The sequence below is a fragment of the Nannobrachium achirus genome, assembly GCF_963921795.1.
Source record: "Nannobrachium achirus genome assembly, chromosome: 7".
Classification (NCBI taxonomy): domain Eukaryota; kingdom Metazoa; phylum Chordata; class Actinopteri; order Myctophiformes; family Myctophidae; genus Nannobrachium; species Nannobrachium achirus.
This window is the reverse complement of record NC_137816.1, coordinates 6,981,734-7,002,825: the sequence shown is the minus strand read 5'-3', so window position 1 is coordinate 7,002,825 and position 21,092 is coordinate 6,981,734.

Below are 21,092 nucleotides of genomic sequence, written 5' to 3'. Positions count from 1 at the left end.
GCACATGTCCAAATGAGGACAAATGTGCCTTTATCTTTTCAATTTAGTGATGTATTCCCTCAAATGGCTCGCTATTGACGTAATTCTAGACACACAGATACTTTTACCTCTGCTGGCTGGGTGTCTTAATTTGGCCATTGCGTTGCTTGTTATTACTGCCGTTGACCTATGCAATCTATTTGTTCTGCTGATGGCATTCTTGTAAAGAGTTACTGTTGCATTATGGTTCGAGTATATAAAAAAACTAGTAAGACGCCCCTAAGGAGAGAACACGCTGAAACAACAGAGACTGACACAATAATGTCCATATATGGGCATTCCCGGATATGGGCTTAATATTGATGATATATGGGCATATATGGGCAATCCATACAGTATGGGCATAAAAGGGTGGTTGCCGTGACGTGAGTCACACTTGCAAATGAATTCTGTCTAATACAGTACAGTAACATTGGCGTGACTGACTGAGTGACCTGCACATGAGCTGCAGGTTTTCAAAGTAAATGCGACCTACGGTCGCAATGAACTCTACAGGAGGAGATGAAATGTAATAATAACTTAATGAGAGAGAGAGAGAGAGAGAGAGAGAGAGAGAGAGAGAGAGAGAGAGAGAGAGAGAGAGAGAGAGAGAGAGAGAGAATTGTGCACCCACCCACGCATGCATGCACGCACGCACACACACACACTTGCACGCATGCACACATACACACACACACACACACTCACACATGCACACACAGCAGCAGCCCAATACTTGCAACAATTGTATCAAGCATAATATGTCTATACCGGCCAGTGCCAGCCCATGGCCCGGAGCTTGGATGAAGTGAATGACTACAACAACAAACAGCACTGTGGTGCATTTAGCTATTCAGTAAAACAGTATTCTTTTGGTCTATTTATCTCATTGATGTGCTGTAAACACTCATCATTACACTGAAAAATGCATTATGCAATTCAAATTATGGTTGTTGATATCATGTACCACTCCACACAGATGTAGGAGCATAAACCCCTCCGTATATGAGCTCAGCCCAGTGGCGTCAGTTCAGCAAAAGCTAGGGTATGGCAAAGATGGGAGTCCTCATGGAAAATAGGCATTACATTTTGTACAACACGGTTCTATTGTGAAAATAGCAGATCTACATGCTCACAACGCCTCGCGCTGCGAGGCGTTGTGAGCATGTAGATCTGCTATTTTCACAAAAACAACTTTTGTCCGTTTTTTACACAGGTTTCTACGGTTTCTTGGGCTGGATATGGCAGCCTGGAATGGTTTTTCAAGTGCAGCTAAACTTAGCATGTTAGTAAACGTGCCACAATTAACAATGCAGCTGACCTGCGGAACCTGGGAATATACCATTCTGTCAAGATGGGGAGAATACAAGTGTGGAGAATATAATTATAATACCTTGTTAACTGTTCTGCTGCTGTAGACGATCCTCACCGTCATTCAAATCGGTGACTACATGACGCCGTTGACAGCGCTCACCGTCAATCTTACTGTATTTACAGTAAATGTATTAATACTTACTTAATGTCGCTCCGGTCGCGGCCGCATCGGTAATGTCCGCGATTCGTTTAAAACGCACGTTGGGCGTGCACGCGAAGTGAAGCTCCTCCATGTTAAGTCAATGGAGAGGCCCATAAAGAAACTTCATTTAATCCAAAAGGGACATTTTGAGCCATTTTGAGCCAGATCTAATGTAAACAATACACAAAGCAGGGCGCAGCCATGATTCTCTTCTGGGCTCACACTGTCATGTGACTAGATGACGTAATCGTTGCCGTCAAGTGATAATCCAAAAAAACAAAAACAACCCCCTTCCAGCCCTTCAAAATAATAGCGGCGGCCGACGGAGGAAACGACGCGGCACCAAGGCAACAAGCAACCTTCAGATTAAGAGGCACTAGTTGTGTTAAAGTGACCATTATGTAAAATTTTGCCTTTGTAGTTATTTTACTGTAATTTAACAACATAATAACCAGCGGAGATAGACAAAGAGATATTCATGGATTTATATTTAAAATTAACTTTTATTTTCCCCCCTGGACCCAGGGTATGGCAGCTGCATACCCCTGCCATACCCAATTGACGCCCCTGAGCTCAGCTGCCAATGCCTCCCACATAACTCCAAACCTGGCTAAATGACTAAATTGTAAAACATTATCAACAATGATTGTAGAGGTGCATGCTGATTCAACAGATTTTTTTGTGACTATAAATCTGTTCCCGCCATGGTTTTGGCATGGTTATCTCAAATAATAAGTTACTGTATTGTATACTGTACGTATATCATTAGTGAATGTTTTTATTATGTTGTGAAACCTGTGACATATGATTTACAGCACTGTGAAGATTGTAAATATAGCACACTCTTGCTCACATTCGTGTTCACATATTGCAATAGAAGCAATCTTCTACCACTTTTTCGAGTCACGTGTTCAAATACTGGATTCTGATTGGCTAAATTCCGGAGGTTATGAGAGGACTACTGCCGCAAAGTTGTGTGTCCGAGATCAATGCGCCTCAGTGTACATCCGGGGACTTTCCCCCAACCAACAAATGAAGGTCGCAGCGGTCCTATGTTTACTAACGTGCGTACTATCGTCGCCGATTTATTTGGATCCAATGCAATCCGCCAACTTTAAAGCCCCTTTTCTCTGAACCTATGCCTTTCTGGAAGCGAACAGCCTCTATTTACGGCCGGAACGGTGCTTTTAACTGACGTTAGCTTAGCTGTAAGCTAGACGCATGGATTACTATGGAGTTGGCGCCATCTGTTGGTGAGTAGAAGATGTTGTTTGTGGAACTATCTGCTGTCTCGCGGAAGTTTTATAGGCAATAATGATTGTAACTTAAGATCCTTGCAAGTTACAACTATGTGTTTTCTTTCATGTATACGGGAAAAAGTGGTAGAAAAGCTATTTACCACTCGGGGTCGGACATTATGCTCTCATAATGTCCTGAGTGCGGGTGTTATCGGACTCGGCTGCGCCTCGTCCGATAACACCCGCACTGCGGACATTATGAGAGCATAATGTCCTCTCACTCGGGGTAAATTGCTTACCTCTCCTCCCCTCTTTAGTGGGGTAAAGACGGACCTCAGTGATTGAAGGTAAAACATGCAGAACATGCAATTCACTCTTCACACGAGAGAGAAGAGATTTCTCTTCTCTTCTCTTCTCTTCTCTTCTCTTCTCTTCTCTTCTCTTCTCTTCTTGTGAATTGCATGTTCTGCATGTCTTACCTTTAGGGATGGGACGATGCGCGATATTATCGTTTATTGTGATATTGTGGAGATTTAATTTATCATGATATTGTCCTCCGTCGTGCACTGGGATCAATTCACCTTTTATTTGCCGAGCTGCATATCCTGTACCACTTAAACCCCCTATAATTGATAAAAGGTACTTATAATAATATTATAAAAAAAAGACTGTATCAAGTATGTATATTATACATACTTGATACAGTCTTTTTTTTTCACTCTCTATCAAATGTCTTTGACAAAAAGATGTGGCAAATGTTCCGCCCCAGGATAATGGATTTTATTATCGTGATAATATCGCAAATCGCTTTTGTCACAATAATTGTGATATGAAATTCTCATATCGTCGCATCGATCCCTACTTACCTTCAATCACTGAGGTCCGTCGTTCCCCCACTCCTTCACATGGTGTACTGCAGGGTTCCACAATTATGGAATGCTTGTAGATCTGCTGTTTTCACTACTTTTGTGCGACGGCCTTGTATGATTTGCGAAAGAACGTACAAATTTGGAGATACGATGTTTCCACCCGACAACGACGATATACTAGTGTTGTTGCTGCTCTTATACCACCATTATTACTGGGGTTGGTGGGGGCCAGACGGTAGCCCCCCGCGGGCCGCAAATGGCCCGCGGGCCGCCTATTGGGGAACCCTGGTGAGCTCATCCATCCAACACAGGGTTCTTCAGAGGGAGAGAAGAACAATGAGGGCCCCTGCTGTCAGGAGGGATAGGCAGGTGTTTCAGTGAGCCCCTCCCTCCCCTTTCAGTCATCTGCGCTTCCAATTAGAGCCTCCTTCTGAAATCCAACCTGTCAGTCAGTCACACACACATGCACACATGCACACCACGCCGGCACGCACGCACACACACACATGTGCGCGCACGCACGCACGCACCCACGCACGCACGCACGCACGCACGCACGCACGCACGCACGCACGCACTACCCCCAGTCCACCTGCCATGGGTTATCAAACCTGCACACCTGTGGATCAATCACCCTCTACTAGCAGTGTATTACAGAATGAATAATTAAACCTACCACATACTGTGTGCGTGCGTGCGTGCGTGTGTGTGTGTGTGTGTGTGTGTAGGAGAGAGAAAGCGAGAGCGAGAGATGAAGGTCTTGGTTACTTCTGAGAGGGTCTTTCATAGATATGGGCAGTGAACCATACGGAGAGAGAGAGAGACAGAGACAGATGGAAAGAGTGAGAGAGAGAAACCATATTGCCTGATTGTGGATGCATCAGCAGGAGTGATGCTGAAGTGTATAATGTGTGAGTTTGCTGACCGTGTAAGTCAAAGTCGTTCATCCTTTGTGAATTGCTGCACCGCGTGTGTTCTCTCCCATCGTTAGACTTAATGGTTCAACAGCAAAGGGGACAAAGTTGATTCTCATCACATCTGCCCCCTTTGGCACCACAGACGGGGGTAATGACTACAGCAGTTCTCCAAGATAGTTATATTAGATAAGGTAACCCACAGCCTCCCACTGCAGCCTGTGTACAAAAAGATGTTAAGTAAATGGTAAATTCTTAACATTTACAAGAACTTTGCAGTGCAAGAACCATCTCATATTGCAAGCAAACTGTATGGGTATCTATCTACTGTGTATACAGTACCACATAAATGCACAGAGTGAAGATGTGAGTGAGAAAGAGCGTCACCAGCGTACCGGTATCTCGATCAGTGTTGATTTCGTCGACTAAAACTATGACGAAAAATGTTTGTCGACTGCGTTTTTTTCACTGACGAAAACAAAATAAAAACAAAATAAAAACTAAGCTGTGATGACTAAAACTAAGACTAAATATAATGACAATTTTGTCAACAAAATAAAAACTAGACTAAAACGTTAGGGAGCGACTAGTGGAGAAGAGAGTCATTTTATGTTTGGTTGCTCTCAGGTGTTGCATGCTGAAAATAGCAGATCTACAAGCTCACAAGATCGGCTATTTTCAGCATGCATCCAAGTGCCAAAATACAATTACAGTTGACTAAATCAACAGTGGATTTAGTCGACTAAAATCTCATGATATTTAGTCAACTAAAATTAGACTAAAACTAAAACTGTTCGGGTGACTAAATTATGACTAAAAACTAAAAGGCATTTTATTCAAAAGACTATGACTAAAACTAAATCAAAATTTGCTGTCAAAAACAACACTGATCTCGATCACTCCTTTGACTTCAGCGTATCGCTGAGGACCTAAGGGAGTGATGCGTCAAGTATCAGCATTGAAACACGCAATGTCTTCAATATAACATCGTAGTAGGCCTACTACTGATGTGACATCAGTATAGTAGGTACTGATGTCATACACTGGCTTGGGCTGGACTCCATATTTGGGCATGCCAGACATGGAACTCTGTATATGGTCATAAAAGCTTTTTATTCTTTTCTCTCTCCGTTTCTCTGTCTCTTTTCACATCATTGTATTTACGGTGCTGTATTAACGGTGCTGTTCGCTCTGTATGTAGGCTATGTGAGGTGCCAACTTGCGTCTTATCAGATCACACTTGTTGGTGGTGACGTCACCAAGAACACTGGTCCCTGCCTCTCTCACTGGCTAAAGGCCCTGCCTTTGTACTGTCAGCTGGATTACTTACGCGTTCTGCAGGCGCACAAGTAGGCCATATATGGCCATGAGTACACAAGACGCAAGTTGGCACAAGTTGGTTCAGTATGGTTCCCTCTGTAGTAAGATCTCTTCCTTTCTGCCTTTTGGGTAGATCAAAAATGTCTCAAAAGTTATCCTCACATGACCCTCACACTGAGTTTGACGGAAACGCACCCTATTTAATTATAATAAGGATTAATTTTTCTAGAGCCAAAGGTTTCTGAAGACTTTTTGAACTTCCTTGCTGAAACTCTTCCCCATATTATTTAAATCACATTCTTGCATAAGACCTCGCAATTAAAGTATACTGCAGAGCTGTGGTGTAACGAGGGGGCAACTTTGTTTACTAGCCTTATCTTCTGAAGCAGAAGAGGGGGCATGTGTGCATATGCGCGTGTATACGTCTGCACGCAAGCTCGCACGTCCGCATGCCTCTCTGTGTGTGTGTGTGTGTATGTGTGTGCGACGCGCGTGTGTGAGTATGTGCGTGCGTGTGCGCATAGGGGGCGTGTAGAGAGAGAGAGAACCAGAGGAGTGAGAAAGTGAGAGTTGCACCCTTCTAGCTCGCGACCGCGGTTTTCCCGGTGAACCTAAGCGCAGCGGTGGGGGCGTGGGAGTGTGGGGAACGTAAATTCCAAGCTGGCGTGGGGAACACACCACTGATTATTGCCGATGATGGAGAGGTTATATAGCTTTATGTATTGAGAGGCACTCTTGCCGATTTCGTAAGAGACTTGTCGCCAATTGCAAGATATTTAAAAGTTATTTGGGGCCATGATGATGATAACCCCTTCTTCCCACTACTAGACTAATAAGGATTTATTGTCGGTGTTATTGTTTACAACCACAATTATTCATGTGTGGCAAGATCGCGGTTACACTAGTTTTACTAGTAGGTTAGTGTAGGCTTTGTAGCCTTTTCAGAAGTTAATTTCATGTTTTCCATGAATGATTTCCTTTAACCTCATCTACTTGCGCTAATGCACACAACTGTTTTTGCCAGGTTTTAAAGCCTTGTAGGCTTTTCAGAAGTTAATTGAATGTTTCCATTTAATGATTTCCTTTATCGTCATCTTGCGCTAATGCACATAACTGTTTTTGCCAGGTTTTTAAGGTCTTATTTTAGTTGTTTCTCATAAGCTCGCGACCCTCCTTGCCCATCGGCCCCCACCGTTGCGCTCAGGTTCACCGGGAAAACCGCGGTCGCTTCTACCTCTGCGTGTCCGTCCACTTCCTGTTGCCACAGCCTGTGGGGGCCTTTCCTGGTGCCAGCCACTTCCTGTCATCCTTCAGCCTGGGTCCAGTGACAGCTGTTCAAACACGGGACAGCCACTGAATCTCCTCTTTATCATCTCACCCACTTAGCCCCCACCCAGCACCCCACCCACACACCCAGGGCCGTCACACCAAATTCTGGGCCCTGGGTACAAGGATTCACTGCGGGCCCCCCAAGAATGTTAACTATTGAAAAATAGCAGATATACAAGCTCACAGCGCGGCACCGAGTGCCGCGCTGCAAGCTTGTATATCTGCTATTTTTGAAACATCGTGAAAATGCGTGCAAGAAACCTATGCCAAGGACCCCCAAGATGATATGTATTTGGCCACGGACCCCGATCTCAAAATATTTAGTTCCAGGGACCCCTAGAAGCAGAATTTGAGTTAGAAATGTTCGCTTAAAAACTACATATATTCAAAGATTTTCACACATTTTCACAACTTTTCAAAAATAGCAGATATACAAGCTCGCAGCGCGGCACTCGGTGCCGCGCTGTGAGCTTGTATATCTGCTATTTTTCAATAGATAAAGTTATTAGGGCCCCTCCACCTTGGGCCCCAGTAACTCAGTCCCACTTTCCTACCCCTTGTGACGCCCCTGCACACACCCCACCCACCCTGCCTCCCACATGGGTCCCAGAGCAGCACCCTTCCCTTCCTCTCTGTCCCCGAGCACACAAACAACAGCCGGAAGAAATCATGAAGGCTTTTCCTTTCAGCCTCCTCTTGGCAACATTGTCGCTAATGCCAGTGGCTATGAGCTATCGCTCTCTCCCCAGGAATGCAGTCACAGATCGCCATTGTGTGTGTACATATAAGACCATGGAGCTGAGAATGGCCCGGGAAAGGGCAGTCACAGTCTGCAGGGGAGAGTGAGGGAGGGAGAGAGAGAGACTAGGGGTGGGCGATATGGAAGAATACAATATCACGATATTTTCTATTATGTTTCTTTTTCACGTTGGTTTTTATGGTTAATTTTCAAGTTACTTGACGAAAACGAGACTCTCTGGGTTCCTTTTGGGGGGTCTAAATTGAACTTTACAAGTATGTAACTCTGACAGTATACAAATGAAACCAAATGGACCCTTACGGGTCCATTTGGTTTCATTTGTATACTGTCAGAGTTAAGTGGAGACCTTGACATTTTAAAGTTTGAGAACTACTGATTTAGACCAAAATGCAGGTTTAAATTGAATTCGGAAACAATTAAACAGGATTTTTTACAAGGCTCCCTCAATTGTATCACGATAGATACGATATCTCTGAAAAGGCATATCGTGGAGACATTGTATCGTCTCAACGATAATTATCACCATATACCACAAGAGAGACTAGAGAGAGAGAGAGAGAGAGAGAGAGAGAGAGAGAGAGAGAGAGAGACACAGACAGACACACACAGTGTGACGGAGGGAGGGAGGGAGAGATTATATTGGGGAAAAAGCAATCTTCTCGGTTGGGTGGTACAGTTTGAGCTAAATCTGATTAATTGATGTAAAATGGACTTTACAATCGTCAAATGTAATGGAAAGTCCCAACACGATAAGGCTCAAAACTGTTTCCTTGCCCTTTATAACAGATCAGATTTGATGTTGCTGTTAAAACAAGGTTGAGAATCCAGTTAGTAAAAACTGCACATTACTGTGAGGATGGAATCGATTACAGACAATGTTTTAGTGTAGATCGCCGTGTCATTGAAACGTAATGTTACGTTTTCCATGTACTGTGTATTATTCCAGTCTGAGTTTCATGCTGCACGAATTAGTGCAAATAGCCTCAGGCGTCAGAGACACAGGTAGGAAGAAGGTGTCGATTAGATATTGTGAAAATAAGTTCTTTTCAAGGTACTACTAGCACACAACTCCACCGTAAGGCATTCACCAAATACGGTATCCAAATATTCAAGTATTCGAATATCAAAGTCACTATTCAACGTTGTTCACAGAAGTCGAATATTCGCTTATTTTTTTGTTGTTGTATTGTTTTCTCTTTAAAAAATATATATTTTATAAAGCTTGGCTAGATAGGAAGTCATAAGAATGAGTTGTCAATGCCCCTGGTGGATGAATTTGTTAAAGCTCTATACCAGGGTTTCTCAAACCTTTTTAGGCCGTGACCCCCAAAATAAACATATTTGAACTGGGGACCCCCACCCTGACAAGCACTTGGAATTGTAAGTATTACATTTAATGTGACTCGGTTCCACAGATAAATATTGTGAAAATAGCAGATCTACATGCTCACAACGCCTCGCAACGCGCGGCGTTGTGAGCATGTAGATCTGCTATTTTCACAATGTTCGCCTCTTGCTTACTTAATATTTGACAGTTTGGCCAGTCCTGTCGAATATTCGACTATTCGAATACTTTGAGGTCGAATAATTCGAATACTAAAAATCCCTATTCGTGAATGCCCTACCCCACCGTGGTTAGCAGATCTTAATGCATAGTGAAACAGTATTTAATGAGCTGCGTGAGAAATACAACTTTGTTGAGGTGGTCCTTATCTACACTTTGACAGAATCAACTTTTTTTTGTAGCCTCGGATCCAGCATTTCAAAGAGAAAAGCCTGGGCTATAGCGCCCCTGTAACTGTGGCTCACGACATTTTAGTTGTATATAAAATATATGTAGCCGTTCAGATATCATATCGTCGTTGTCGGGTGAAAACCTTGTATGTCCAAAACCGTTCGTTTTGCATTTATCATCTTGAAAATGATTTAAACTAGTGAAAACAGCCGATCTACAAGCACACAACGCCTCGCAGTGCGAGGCGTTGTGTGCTTGTAGATCTGCTGTTTTCACTACTTTTGTGCGACGGCCTTGTATGATGAAGCAGGGCTTTACTTTGCGAATGAACATACAAATTTGAAACTTGGAGATACAAGGTTTCCACCTGACAACGACGATATTTTACATCAGTATTGTTCATGTGAACCGGTTTGTTTAGGCTTATCCAATTATAACATCGCTATGATTCATCGCTCGTTTTCTCATTTCCTCAAAGCGGACAGCAGCAGGAGTCATGTCCCCCTCCGCGTCATTTCGAGACGCCGGAGGAGCTGGTGAGATCTGCCGGGGGCATAGAATGTCCACGTTAGGTTAGACTATCTTTTTTGTAACTTACAGGCAGGGACGTGCAGAGAATGTTAGAGGGGCAGGGGCTGACATTTCTAAAAGGGTGCTTTTGGTGAAAATAGACGATCTCCAAGCTCACAACGCGTTGTGCTGCCATGCGTTGTGAGATTGGAGGTCAGCTATTTTCGATGCTTGATTTCTACACAGAGGGCAATTCTTTCAACGTGAGATGTTGCATTCAAGTTCAGGAGAGCTTGGACAAGGCAATTCTCTTGAATGCTGCCTTCAGGTATGGCATGGAAAGGGTGAGCCAGCGAAACCTGCTGGGGAAAGGGCGCATTTGCATTTCTTAACTGCATTCATGGTCTGGAGAGGGCTGTTTTACAGACAGATAAAAGGGCAGGGGCTCAAGCCCCCTATGATGTCTATGTGTGCATGTGCCTGCATACAGGTGTAAAACAGTGTCTGAAATTAGTTTTATGTGCAAGCAATACATTGTTTTGTTATTTGGGGAAAGGGAAGAAGAAGAAGAGGGAGGGGGGAATTATTGACAATAATCTACATAATTTACATATTTACACGTAGTACCGCATATCTATCCTGTGCAGTAAATACCAAGTAAATATGTGAGATAAGACCTAAAGGTGCGTGAGCATAGCAGCAGATACATACTGTAGTGAACATAATATGCTATGGACATTAGTTAAGGTGCAACGAAAAAAACACACTCACAAATTAAGGTGCAGATTAAGGTGCAAAAAATATAGAATATATAGTGTTGCCTGGCTCCAGCCCATAGACCCGTCCACTCTCTGAGCGGACTGGTTCTCTTGGTCTAGTGTTGTCATATGACACTAAAGTTTCTCTGGTTTGGGCAGAACCAAGCCAATGAGAGTCGGAGCCTCGGAGGAGGGGGTGGGTCTAACTTTTGAAAATCAACAGAAACAGCTCCCTTTGAACTTCAGAGGGGGTTGTGCACACCTCGTTAGCATCAAAGACAACGACCTGTTTGATGCCTGTCATAGAGGGGAGGGGGAGGGGGGAATGTTTTTGTGTACACACACGTCAAACACAACCCCTCCCACCAGATCTCTTGTCATTGGGAATTTCAAATTTCAAATCCCCTCCCCTTTGAAATCTCTTGTCAATGGGACAATGTCAGACTCAAGCTCAAAGCAGAGTCTGAAATCAGGCTATATATTAGTGTATAGAAGTTATAGCTGGGCTTCACAGCACACTGCACTGCTGGGGCAGAACTAGCTCTGGTCCATAGCGTTAGTGGAGTTCTCCCTAACGCTATGTTCCTCTACCTCCGTATTCCTTGGCAAAACCGGAACACCCCGCCGTCTGGTCCAAAAATAACAAAAACTGTTTCGCCCCTCATCAAACCAAAGGTATCAGTGGACAGTTGAAAGCTTACTCTACTTAGTGGACGAGGTCTGAGCTAGGCCTGGGGCGGTATGGACATTTTGTTACCGCGATTACCGTCTTCCCATTTACCGCCGGTACTGCGGTAATTACCGCACCCCCGTATCTATTAATTAAGGTTCGGCGATAAGCCAAAATATTGCAATCATCTTCCCAAAAGTCGCCTCTCCACAGTGGAGAGGCGACACAGCCTGACTGCCCGAGATATACTTCTCCGTACAGCACAGCGGGTCTGGCTTTCAAAGGAGCAGATCTACAAGCTCACACCACATCGCATCCGCGATGCGTTCTGAGCTTTTAGATCTGCACTGTCGGGTTACCATAGTAACGTAGGCTAGCTACTTGGGCTTTTCAGACACAAACAGCTATGTGAACAAACCAGAAGAGGAAGGGTAGTCAGATCGTGTACAGTGATTCTGTAAACTCACGTCACGTCTCAACTCTCAAATCACAGTGATTGAGTGCTGCTATATACAGGTTTTAGTTACAAGACTTGACAGAAAAGGTTATAAAATCGCCGACGCGCCGCTGGACGGAGCACAACGTGCGACGCGGTGGAGTCCGTGGAGAAAGTAAAATAGTTTCATTTTCGGTTTTGTCCACGCGGCCCGCGCTCCGCCAGTAATCCGTATGAATAAAAAAAGATATGCCACAACACAAGGTATGTATTAACATCCTTGTGTCGAGTGGATTACAGAGAAAGTATTTGCTGCATTGCTGCTCCGTCATAGAGTTGTGCTCCGTACTCTACTGCCCTGCGTGCACTGTGTGTGTGTGTGAGTGACGTATGTGGGCGGCTTCCAACGTGTGGTACACGGCCCAGAGCAGAGCGGCATGGAGCGCATGCGGTCCTCGCTTCTCCCCCGTTTTAAAACTCGCTCGTTCTCAATAAAAATAGCCTATTTTTTGTCTTTTTTGACCGCGGTAAGGACCCTGACACCGCGGTAGGCCGCGGTATACCGCGATACGGCGGTACGGCGGTTACCGAACCCAGCCCTAGTCTGAGCCCCCCACCACACGATTAAAATACATTTCTAGGGCAAAATGAAAAATATTCCACCGGATGGAGACGCTCTTCCAGGTTTTTACGAAACAGCGCTTCCAACGTCGCAGAGTTGAATAACACCCAGTGAGACTAATGCTCAGTGTAATTCGGTCCTCTGACCTGCGCGGCAGTAGTGAGTTGGCACCTTGATGGCGACGACAAATAGTGAAAAACAAGAAGAAATGGAGTCTCCATCCGGTAGAATATTTTTCATTTTGCCCTAGAAATGTATTTTAATCGTGTGGTGGGGGGCTCAGCCCGCGTCCACTAAGTAGAGTAAGCTTTCAACTGTCCACTGATACCTTTGGTTTGATGAGGGGCGAAACAGTTTTTGTTATTTTCGGACCAGACGGCGGGGTTTTCCGGTTTTGCCAAGGAATACGGAGGTAGAGGAACATAGCGTTAGGGAGAACTCCACTAACGCTATGGACCAGAGCTAGGGCAGAACATCATGTCGGTCTGAAACATTTCCTTCTGCCTGGTCACAGTGACGTCGTTGTTGTTGTTCTTGTGGACCATTGGTTTCCCCAAAACAAACTGCCAGCCGCTGGCGCCTGTGCCCAGGAGATGAGAGTTGATTTTCAGTGAGATTATTCAGTGAACTTTTGGCTAATTGGAGTCCATTAGATCCTGGCAGGCGATAGGGACACAGCCATGGCAGGGCTCTCTGCGTCAATCACTCGGCCCCTCGCCCCCCCCGCGCTCCCACAGGCCGCCCCGTTCAAAGGAAACCCAAACCCGGGCTATAGGAGGACCGATTAACCCATTTAGGCCTAACCAGTGGAAAAATAGCAGATATACAAGCTCACAGCGCGGCACCGAGTGCCGCGCTGCGAGCTTGTAGATCAGCTATTTTTGAAAAAAGTCGTGAAAATGTGTGCAGATCTTTGAATATATGTATTTTTCAAAGCGAACGTTTGTAACTCAAATTTTGCTTCATGGGTGGTCCCTGGAACTAGATACTTTGAGATGGGGGTCCGTGGCCAAATAAATATCATTTTGGTGGTCCTTCACATGAAAAGGTTTGAGAACCACTGACTGAGTAGTCTCTCAAGAACAGACTAACTGAGCTCCAGTTAAGTGAAAAGGACCTTTTCTTTGACGATGGCTGGCCAGATTGCTGACATAGAAACATGGGTTTTTAAAAAAAAAACCTTAGAAGGATTCAAAAGACACTTATAGAATCGGGTCAAAATTCAAATTTTCACGATTTTTTCAAAAATAGCAGATCTACAAGCTTGCAGCGCGGCACTCGGTGCCGCGCTGCGAGCTTGTATATCTGCTATTTTTCAATAGTTAAAGCATAAAATAATGATACACAATAATGTGTACCCGTTCTAAATGGGTTTAAGATACCCATCTGGAATAATGTAATTTTGACCATGTGGCCGACGGGCAAGAGTCAGGGCCATAGCCTCGCATGTTATCAGCATTGGTCATTATTTATTCACAGTTCACATGTTCCCAGTGTTTATTATTCGGTAGTGGATTCATTACAGCTGGTATGCGGGTTATCTTCTTCACGTCTTTCTGCTGGATTGGGGTTTGCAGGGGTTTATTATTATTCAGCTGATGTGCCCCTCTCTCTCTCTCTCCACCTCGCTCCTCTTCTTCTCCTTCGGGGAGGGCGAGCGAGAGCTGTTTCCAAATTTGGTTTCTTTACTTTTGCCATTAAGTTGTTAACCTAAAACATCTCCTCTTTTAGGATTTATACCTCCTCGAGGAGCGACTAGAAGGCAGCTGCTCATAATTGTAATGTTACGGATGACGGCGTAAATCAGTGGGACACGTGGATGTGTTAAACCCATTTAGAACGGGTACACTGTATTGTGTATCATTATTTTATGTTTTAACTATTGAAAAATAGCAGATATACAAGCTTGTAGATCTGCTATTTTTTGAAAAATCGTGAAAATTTTAATTTGGACCCGATTCTATAAGTGTCTTTTGAATCCTTCTACGATTAAAAAAAAAAACTATGTTTCTTGTGTCAGCAATCTGGCCAGCCATCGTCAAAGAAAAGGTCCTTTTCACTTAGCTGGAGCTCAGTTAGTCTGTTCTTGAGAGACTACTATGTCAGTGGTTCTCAAACCTTTTCATGTGAAGGACCCCCAAAATGATATTTATTTGGCTACGGACCCCTATCTCAAAATATTTAGTTCCAGGGACCTTCCCAGAAGCAAAATTTGAGTTACAAACGTTCGCTTTGAAAATACATATATTCAAAGATTTGCACACATTTTCACGACTTTTTTCAAAAATAGCAGATCTACAAGCTCGCAGCGCGGCACTCGGTGCCGCGCTGTGAGCTTGTAGATCTGCTATTTTTCAATAGTTAAAGCATTCAATAATCCTAGGCCTAAATGTGTTTAAGTTAAGAAAAGGGAGACTCCAGGGAACGGCGAACTAATGTTACAATAATGTTTAATAGAGTACATGTGGCACAGCGATAGAATGGGAAGCATGTACAGTAACAGATGGATAGTATTGAAACTGATTTATGTCAGAGGCTCCCAAACGGTGCACACTGTCCAGGTGTACCTAGGGATTTTGTGACAACACACATTATAAGGCTATTATTATTTTTGTATTATATATAACTACATTATATACAAATATTAATTATATTGTATCACTACTTGTGTGCACTCATTTCCCAATAGTGGCTAGTCATACCCTAACCCAGTGGTTCTCAAACTGTGGTGCCCATGTACCACTGGTGGTACATGGGCACCCTTCTCAGAGGAGTTTCCCAAAAATAAGAAAAAATATATAAGTGGAGTGAAATATTTATATTATACTACAGGTAGTACTTCTGAGAAAAGAAATTGATTGAAATAGGCTCTCCAGCTGTGCTGAAATGAGCATGATATCACACCTAGCCGTTAATAGAGGATTTGAGAACGGATTAATCACATTAGAAATATCATCAGTTTGCATGGGAAGTTCACAGATAGATAAATCTGTTTGATGACCCGGTCATCAAATTATTGGCTTAGAAATGCAACAAAAACTAAAAAAATCTTCATGAATTCAAGGAATAAATTGTCCACCTGTGCTAACTGTGCATATATGGGGTGGGTCTACGCACCTGTATTTTAACATACCGGTATATGGTGGTACATGGAGAGACATATTTTCTGAGATGGTACTTGGCGTAAAAAGTTTGAGAACCACTGCCCTAACCCATACATGGGCAACTCCACCTTCACTTAGTGCGGCCCACAGGTTAATACCGGAATACTGATATATTATTGATTTCAGCTGTTACAATTACAAACATGACCTGCTTTAATTCCTTCAGTCTATAATAGTAGCTTAATGACTAGTATGTCTTCTTTTATGTCCAACATATTTGTATTTAGGTTCATAAAGTTAACATGGGTATATAACTAAATGTGTTTGAAATTAAATAAAAATGTTACATTCCAGGATTCCAATTCAAAAGAAGCAAAACTGTGATGCGTTTTGAGCTTGTAGATCGGCTATTTTTGCTTCTTTTGTATGAGATACTAGAATGACAAAGTAGGACGTAGCAATATGCATTGTGGCCCTCTGGAGTGAAGGTGGAAATATAGTGGCCCTCGCCATCATCAAAGTTGCCCACCCCTGCCCTAAACAATTAAATCACATCCAGTGTGAAGTAAGCGAGTGTTATAGTGTTATATGCAGGTTATATGCATACGTTTGTTTATAACACATTATAGGCATGGGATACATAGCAAGTGTTATCGCTGTCTTATTACTGACTCCCTGCTCTCTTATTACTGACTCCCTACTGCCTAAGGCGCTCTACAGACGGACAGCGGTTACCGCCGGGGCTCCCGCTTGGATCTGCGGGGACAGCACCGCGGTGATACACAAACACACTCGCTCTTTGAGTAAACGCTGCGCGGTATTTCACAAAGATGAACACAATCCATCTCTCACCGCCCGCGTACGCATGCACAAACGAGCACGCTCGCGGGGATTTTCACGGGACTGCGCCCGCTCGCCTCGCCGCCTCTAAACTTCGCTGCGCGGACAAAATAGCCGCCCGCCTCTCATTGAAAATGAATTACTAGCAGGCGGTGACCGCGTACCGTCTGGAATCCCCTTTATGCAGCTTTATTACTGACTCCCTACTGCCTTAAGCAGTCTTGTTACTGTCTCCCTGCTAGCTAGGGCTGGGTGTTGTCTACAACCTTGTGATTCAATATGTATCTTGCAAGAAATGTGCTAAAATCTTGATGACTTGAGCTTCTGACTTGCCCTTTGGTGTGCCTGCTTTGGGCACAAAGGGTTTGAAAACCACTGGCCTTATGTTAGGGAGGGAAGGCGAGAAGACTACGCCTACAAACCCTGAGAGTTGGTTTACCTCTAAAAGCGTTATATTGGACACTTGAGTCAGTGTTAATGTTGACAGCAAATTTAGATTGATATTAGTTTAGTCAGTCTTTTGAATAAAATGTAATTTTGTTTTAGTCATATACACATTTAGTCATCTGAAACGTTTTAGTTTTAGTCTAGTTTTACTCAACTAAATATCTCTGGATTTTAGTTGAGCTTGTAGATCTGCTATTTTCAGAGCGCAACACACGAGCACAACCAAACATGAAATGACTTGTCTTATCTTTCAGTGCTACTGGATCTCCTCTCCACTAGTCCCTCCCTAACATTTTAGCGTAGTTTTCATTTATTGATGAAATGTTCAATATCTAGTCTCAGTTTTAGTCATCATAGCCACGTTTTTATTTTGTTTTCGTCAGTGAAAAAAGGCAGAATAATATCGCCCTTGCTATTGTGGTGAGAACCCCTTAGACATTGTGAAAACTGTCTGGCCTCATATTTCTGATCATTCATCATCATCACTTCATCTTAACCACTTCAACCCTATTGACCGGAGTCCCCCAGGGGTCTGTTCTAGGCCTCCTCCTTGTTGTGACCTTGTGCAGGGACATGCTGGCCATTGGAAAAAGCGGGACAACTCCCGAACGACCGGTTCATTCCCGGCCGGTCCAGGCCGGCCATTAGGAAAAAATAAAAAATGAAATGTCTGCCTTTGTTCCATTTTGGGGGCTGGGCGGCCAACAAAGTAAATCGTCACTGTCGGGCAGAAACCTTGTATCTCCAAGTTTCAAATTTATAATTTTTTTTCGCAAAGCAAAGCCCTGCTTCATCATACAAGGCCATTGCACAAAAGTAGTGAAAACAGCAGATCTACAAGCACACAACGCCTCGCACCGCGAGGCGTTGTGTGCTTGTAGATCGGCTGTTTTCACTAGTTTAAATCATTTTTAAAATGATAAATACAAAACAAACGGTTTTGGACATACAAGGTTTCCACCCGACAACGACGAAATATAACTCATGTAATTGGCCCACTGGCTTGTCACTTTGTCAGAAATCTTTGAGTAGCAGCAGCAGTGCTATAGAGAGAGATCTCTCTCTATAGCGCCTAGAGGGCCTCTCCAACTCTTTTTCCTGGGCTGAATCAGGGGCCCAGCACGTACCTTGTGGATTGGCTATTTATTTGCAGAATGTTTGCCCCACAATAGGGATAGGCTTCATGTGGTTAAATTCAGTAGGTCCTCTGCCACATTTAAGATTTTCCTGAATGTCGCATGTATAATATCAAGTTTAGGGATTAGCTCTGAAGGATCTCTGAAGGTTCTCCCCTCCCACCACCACACACGCACACGCGCACACACACACACACACACACACACACACACACACACACACACACACACACACACACACACACACACACACACACACACACACACACACAACCTTCAGTTCAGGTTCAGTGTTAGTTCTGTTATTTCAGCCAAAGGTGAAAAGTGAAAAGAGCACTTCATGTCCACATGCACGCGCACACACACACACACACACACAGACACACACACACACACACACACACACACACACACACACACACACACACACACACACACACACACACACACACACACACACACACACACACACACATGCCACACAACGCACACCTCAGCCACCAGGCAGTCACCTCTTCAAACCCACCCGTAATGTGTATGTGTGTATGGATGTGCGCACTGTGGCTGAGAGAGCGAGAGACAGAACGATGGGGAAAGAGGCAGTGAGTGTGTGTGTGTGTGTGTGTGTGTGTGTGTGTGTGTGTGTGTGTGTGTGTGTGTGTGTGTGTGTGTGTGTGTGTGTGTGTGAAAAGCTCTTTCATACACATGGACAGTGTGTCCATTCACGGGCTGCACTCCAGCTCCGTTTCTGTCCCACTCTGGGGCTCTGCCAATCAGCTGGCTGGAATCTGTGGCTCTCCGCTAACATCCCTCTGCTCTCTCTCCTTCTCCTCTCTCTCCGTTTATTTTTATGCACCCTCTCTTTGCCCCGTCTCTCTCTCTCTCTCTCTCTCTCTCTCTCTCTCTCTCTCTCTCTCTCTCTCTCTCTCTCTCTCTCTCTCTGTCTCTCTATCTCTCTCTCTCTCTCTCTCTCTCTGTCTCTCTGTCTCTCTCTCTCTGTCTCTCTATCTCTCTCCCCTGCCATATCCCCCCCTTCTCAGTGTCCTCCTCACTATGTTCATCCTGCCTTTCGTCACTTTTCTTTCTCTGTCTGTCTTTATCAGAAACCTCGTATGTGTACGTTTTTTTTTTTTTTGCCAAGTAAATCCCTGTTTCATCGTACAAGGTCGTCGGACGAAAGTAGTGAACCGCGAGGCGTTGTGTGCTTGTAGATCGGCTGTTTTTTTTTAATCATTTTTAAAATGATAAATATGAAACAAACAGTTTTGGACATATAAGGTTTCTACCCGACGACAACATTATGTTTGTCTCTTGGTCTCTTTCTCCCCTCGCCTCAGACCTCTCTCTCTCTCCCTCTCCATATCCCCCCTTTCTCAGTGTCCCCCTCACTATGTTCATCCTGCCTTTCGTCACTTCTCTCTATCTTTCTGTCTTTATCAGAAACCTCGTATCTCCAAGTTTCAGATGTGTTCTTTTTTTCGCGAAGTAAATCCCTGTTTCCTCATACAAGGCCGTCGCGCAGAAGTAGTGAAAACAGTCGATCTACAAGCACACAACGCCTCGCGGCGCGAGGCGTTGCGAGGCGTTGTGTGCTTGTAGATCGGCTGTTTTCACTAGTTTAAATCATTTTCTAAATGATAAATACAAGGTTCCCACCCGATGACAACATTATGTTTGTCTCTTGGTCTCTTTCTCCCCTCGCCTCGGACCTCTTACTCTCTCTCTCTCTCTCTCTCTCTCTCTCTCTCTCTCTCTCTCTCTCTCTCTCCACTAACCTCTCTCTGTGTGTTTACACTGAGCCGTGGTGTTTGTTGTCCGTGCTGAGCAGTAAAAGGTTCCTAAGCTCTGCCTCATAAAAAGCCTGACCTCTCAGACCTCCTCTATTACCTGCGACGGGCTGCGGGCGTCGCACGCCATTAAAACCTCCCCCTCATTGGGGGGGGGGGGGGGGGGGGGGGGCAGCTCGGCCCATTAAAGCCCGCCGCCGCCGTGGGATGGCCTCTGCGCCTCTCGTAACAAACCGTCCATCCCCTCGGAAGAAGGGGAGAGAGGTGAGCGGCAGGGAAAGGCGTGAGGAAAGTGTCTCCCCTTTTGCCGCAGCGAGAGAAGGAAGGTGTTCCTGTTGGACTGTGTTTTGTGTAGCAGTCCAACGTAGTGATGTTTCGATGTGCCGTTATTTCGAGCGGCCAGTTGTCCGAATCGCGGGTGAACGCTAACGGACGTGCTGGGCCACTGATTCAGCCCATGGGAAAAAGAGTTGGAGAGGCCCTCATTGCATGCTATAGAGAGAGATCTCTCTCTATAGCGCTGCTGCTGCTACTCAAAGATTTGCCATTTCAGATCATGACAAGTGGCAAGCCAGCGGGCCAATTACATGAGTTATATTTCGTCGTTGTCGGGTGGAAACCTTGTATGTCCAAAACCGTTTGTTTTGTATTTATCATTTTAAAAATGATTTAACCTAGTGAAAACAGCCGATCTACAAGCACACAACGCCCCGCGGTGCGAGGCGTTGTTTGCTTGTAGATCTGCTGTTTTCACTACTTTTGTGCGACGGCCTTGTATGATGAAGCAGGGCTTTGCTTTGCAAAAAAATGTACAAATTTGAAACTTGGAGATACGAGGTTTCTGCCCGACAGTGACGATTTACTTTGTTGGCCGCCCAGCCCCCCAAATGGAACGAAGGCCGACATTTTATTTTAAATGATTTCCTAATGGCCGGCCTGGACCGGCCGGGAATGAACCGGCCGTTCGGGAGTTGTCCCGCTTTTCCCAATGGCCAGCACGTCTCTGAACGCTAACCTGCCGTTGCGGGTGAACGCTATCCTACCGACGCTGGTGAACGCTAACCTGCCGACGCAGGTGAATGC